The 5,108-nt window shown below is 48.7% G+C and overlaps 1 pseudogene; it reads right to left on the reverse strand.

Moving 5' to 3' along the window:
- Positions 1-233: 233 nt before the first annotated feature.
- On the reverse strand, positions 234-3,150 carry LOC116812620 (olfactory receptor 7E24-like; annotated as a pseudogene).
- Between the last annotated feature and the right edge of the window lie 1,958 nt (positions 3,151-5,108).

Here is a 5,108-nt window from a genome sequence, read left to right on the forward strand (position 1 = left end):
CTTTGATATTATTTGTAATGTCATAGAGAGATATGACTTCAAATATCACAGTGGATGTACACACAGAGTGTATGCCCTGTGATACGATTCATAATATCCTAGGGAGATACAACTCCTGATATCACAGTGCGTGTACCCCATGTGTGTTAGTCGTAATATCCAGGGTAAAAGATTACTCCTAAGATCACACAGTGTGCACAGCCTGTGATATTTTTCTTCATATTATAGGGAGATATTGCTTCTAATATCACAGTGGGTGTACCCCTTGTGTGTATACTCTGTGACAGTGTTTTTTATATCCTAAGGAGGTATTACTCCTAATGTCACAGTGGGTGTTCACCCTGTGTTATCATTCTTATTTGACCTGACTGCCTTTTTTAACCCACACTACAAAAGGAATGGAACAGATACAAAGATATGGAGATTGGACCGTGCTGCCGTGTGGCCGCTGCAGGACACCTTTAATATCCCTGTTTCTCAGGCTGTCGACGAAGGGGTTCAGCATGGGGGTGACCACCGTGTACATCATTGAGGCCACTGCAACCTTTCTGGGGAAAGAGGACACATCTGAACTGAGGTATCCTCCAACGCCTCTTCCATAAACTCAGCAAACAACTGACAGGTGAGACCCACAGGTGGAGAAGGCTTTATACTTCCCACCTGAGGATGAAAGCCTCAGAATGGAGGAAACCATTTTATAGTAAGAGGAAAGGGTCCCCGAGATGGGAAGGAACCCAAATACGGCAGCAGGAAAATACATGATTATGTTATTGGTGAAGGTGTCACAACATGCAAGATGGGGGAGTTGAGAAGGGTCACAGAAGAAATTAGGAATTTCCGCACCCTTGAACCAGGTCGTTAGCAAGCCAATCAAGTTGTGCAGCTGGGAGTCTAGAAGACTGAGAAGAAAAAAAAAAAAAAAAAAAGACAACCAAACTAGGAAGCCACAGAAACACGGGTTCATGATGGCCGAATGATATAGAGGGTGACAGATGGCTACAAACCGGTCATAGGCCATCACACTCACGAGCGTGTCTCTTCCATGCCTCGAAAAATGGCAAACAGAGACATCTGAGTCAGGCGGCCTGCCTAGGAGATGACTCTGCTGTGAGATTGGATGTCCACAATCATCTCGGGGACCATGGTGGAGGTGAAACCCATGTCAGGCGAGGACAGGTTGGAGAGGAAGAAGTACATGGGGGTGTGGAGGTGGGAGTCAGGGCTGATGGCCAGGATGATGAGCAGGTTCCCCAGGACTGTGACCGGGCACATGGACAGGAACAGCCCGGCGAGGGTCAGCTGCAGTTCTGGATCCCCTGAAAGTTCTAGGAGGAGGAATCTAGAGACATCGGTTCGATTCTGTGGGTCTGCATGGCTTGGACACCTTTTGCCTAGAAAAGGGGGTTGAAAAATGGGAAACAAGTAAACCAACACCCAGCATTGTGTCTGCATTTTGGATAGAAGCAATTCACCAGTAATGTTTTCAGATTTCAGAGCAATCCATGCTCAGCAATATTTTGCAGTTCTGACAAACTCAATTGTCTTCTAATGCTTTCATCATTGATTTCTGTGTTCCTCACTTCTTGCTGTACACGCCTGCCTTAGAGACACTAGATTCAAGAATGTTCCAAGAACCAGATCATCATATATAACAAATGCGTAACTGCTAGAAAATACAGCCTATCTTGTCCGAAGAAAAATACGTAACAAAGCCGTTCTCTTCACTTGAAGAAAAAGGTTATCCTAATTAAAGGAAATTAAGAACTCAAATACTTTATTTTATTCTACTAGATTGATACAAATTCCCTTGATTTAGAACATTTATAAACACTGTATAGCAGCTGAGACCGGGTGGGGCGCGGTGGCTCACGCCTGTAATCCCAGCACTTTGGGAGGCTGAGGCAGGCGGATCACCTGAGGTCAGGAGTTCGAGACCAGCCTCAACGTGGGGAAACCCCATCTCTACTAAAAATACAAAATTAGCCGGGCATAGTGGTGCATGCCTGTAATCTCAGCTACTCGGGAGGCTGAGGCAGGAGAATTGCTTGAACCTGGGAGGCGGAGGTTGCGGTGAGCCGAGATCGAGCCATTGCCCTCCAGCCTGGGCAACAAGAGCTGAGACCATGTCAGCTGGAAATGAAATGAAAGTTGATAGTTCCTAAGCAGAAAATAGTTCCACATGCCGGTTAAGTCCTAGTGATTTCATCGTTCCGTTTTCTGACTTTTCACCTTCAGCAGGAGAGTAACTCCTTCCTCAAATCGGTGGGTCTTCTTTGAAAATTCACGTCAGCTACAACTCCTGTCCTTAGCTTAGGTGGACTTAGAGTTTTCATCAGAAAGTTCGGCCGGATGCGGTGGCTCACGCCTGTAATCCCAGCACTTTGGGAGGCCGAGGAGGGAGGATCATGGGGTCAGGAGATCAAGACCATCCTGGCCAACATGGTGAAACCCCGCCTCTACTAAAAATACAAAAACTTCTCCTGGTATGGCGGCGGGCGCCTGTAGCCCCGACTACTCGGGAGGCTGAGGCAGGAGAATGGCTTGAACCTGGGAGGCAGAGGCTATGGTGAGCCGAGATCACACCATTGCACTCCAGCCTGGGCAACGGGAGCAAAACTCCGTCTCAAAACACAAAAAACAAAAAGAATCAAGTAAGTCGAAGTCACACTGATGACAGCCAATTGTTGTGAACCAAGGAAGTGTCAATTCAAGAATTAACATAGATTTTGACTTTTGCTACCTTTTCTGTGCTAAGCAAGATACAGGCTCTGGGGAATCAGAAACAAAAGAGACTCACTTGTTCCTCTCACAATACTCAGTACTTACTGAGATAAGGACAAAAGAAAATGTCCTGTCTGGGCCGGGCACGGTGGCTCACGCTTGTAATCCCAGCACTTTGGGAGGCCGAGGCGGGCGGATCACGAGGTCAGGAGATCGAGACCATCCTGGCTAACACGGTGAAACCCCGTCTCTACTAAAAATACAAAAAATTAGCCAGGCGTGGTGGCGGGCGCCTGTAGTCCCAGCTACTTGGAGAGGCTGAGGCAGAAGAATGGTGTGAACCTGGGAAGCGGGGCTTGCAGTGAGCCGAGATCACGCCACTGCACTCCAGCCTGGGCGACAGAGCGAGACTCTGTCTCAAAAAAAAAAAAAAAAAAAAATATCCTGTCTGGAATGCAGGGAAACCGGAACTTCAGGTCAGGGGATATTTCCGTTGAACTGTATGGAGTTGAAGCTTAAAACAGTAACGAATGTATGGGAGATTCACTTTGCCTTGACTTTCCGCATCCATCACAGAGAGATCATGCAGCGAGCACCCACGATCGGTTTCATCATCGCTCGCTTCCATTAGATCACCTAGAAATCAGCTCAGGTGAGAATGCTGAGTCTCAGAGGATGGACATCTCACAGCCTGCCATACAGAGAAGTAGAAAGGGTGGTATTCCAAATTCATGGCCAGACTCTAAGTCCTGGGTACTCTACTTCATGGTCTTCCAACTCTCAAAAAGTTGTGGTTTGGGTTTTGTTTTTGTTTTTGCTTTTTTGAGATGGAGCCTCGTTCTGTGGCCCAGGCTGGAGTGCAGTGGAGTGATCTCGGCTCACTGCAACCTCCGCATCCCAGGTTCAAGCTATTCTCCTGCTTCAGCCTGCCGAGCAGCTGAGAGGACAGGCGCCCGCCACTACGCCCGGCTCCTTTTTTTCTATTTTTAGTAGAGACGGGGTTTCCCCGTGTTGTCCAGGCTGGTCTCGAACACCTGACCTTGTGATTTGCCTGCCTCAGTCTCCCAAAGTGCTGGGATTACAGGCGTGAGCCACCGCGCCCAGCTTCCAAAAGTTGTAAGCAGAGCTCAGAGGTCTTAACCACGGGCACGTCTGAGGAGCATTTTTTGAAATGCTTTCCAGCTTCCTCAGTAGGAATGGAAGCCAAACTCTGAATCGATGACTACTTTGAGGCAGTCGAGAACTGTAAGGAGAGCCAGGAACAGGGGCAAGGGAGGGATGCGTCCCGAATGATCCTGTGCCCATTCTTTCTGGAACCTTTGATGTGATCTCAGCTGCCCTTTCTCTACTTGACACAGTGATTGTGGCACCCACTGGTCTAGCTGTGGTCTATAAGGAACCCCCAAAGGGAAGGGCACAGTGAGCAGGGGCATCAGCCTGAGTGACAAGGATTTGAGAGGGCAGGTTGGATGCAGCGAGAGGATTGGCCAAATGCCATGTGTCCGGACTTAGACTGCCTGGTTCAAATTGGACTTCACCCTTTTTGACTTCATGATCTGGTACAAGTCCTATGAAAATGCATTGCTGCTTCTCTAGTCCATAAAATCATCACGAAATGTGCACTCGTAACTGGGAAACTACGCAGATGAAATGAAACAAGCTGCATAGAGCACAGAGCTCAGAGCCTGGCCTTTAGGAAGCCCTCAGTAAGGGTTCATGATGCCCTGGTGTCTGTCTTCATCCTCTTTATCCTCATCATCACCTTCATCATCTTTGTTGTTCTTAGGGAATAGTTTAGAGGAACTCATTCCCTGCTATCTTGGGTGAAGTGTCTATGAAAAGGACAACTAGTGGGGGAGGAAGGCAAAAGTTTGAATAAGATTTCTGAGACCCCCCCACCACAAGCAAGAGCAGAAACTCCACAGTCTGCTGAGCTGACAGGTTGCAGCTTGGTCTCCTCCCATCTGCCCACCGCACTGTCCTGTTTGTCCTGAGGATGAGGAAACAAAGCAAGACTCCCGAACGTCCCTCAGCTGAACTGCCCTTCCCCTCTGCCAGGCCATGACCGCGGAGAACAGGTCCACGGTCCTCCCTGCGTGGTGCACGATGGAGGCTCAGACTCCGTCCTCAAGGCTGGCAAGAAGACAGGGTGAGACACGAGCCTCCTGATACAGGTGACAGCTGTGGAGCCCCCAGGACTGGAACCTCAGACTGCAGCGCTGGAGGCACAGACTGAGTATTGACTATTCTATGGCCTGGGGGGCTCAAGGCACAGAGCTCCTCATTAGCCAAAGTCGCCCAAGCTCCCCAATCTCTAAAGATTTCCTCATAAGAATGCAGGAAGAAGAGAAAAGGGAGTGTCCATAGAAGCTTTGGGGCTCTTCCTG

Source organism: Hylobates moloch, unplaced genomic scaffold, assembly GCF_009828535.3.
Source record: "Hylobates moloch isolate HMO894 unplaced genomic scaffold, HMol_V3 SCAFFOLD_9, whole genome shotgun sequence".
Taxonomy (NCBI): Eukaryota; Metazoa; Chordata; class Mammalia; order Primates; family Hylobatidae; genus Hylobates; species Hylobates moloch.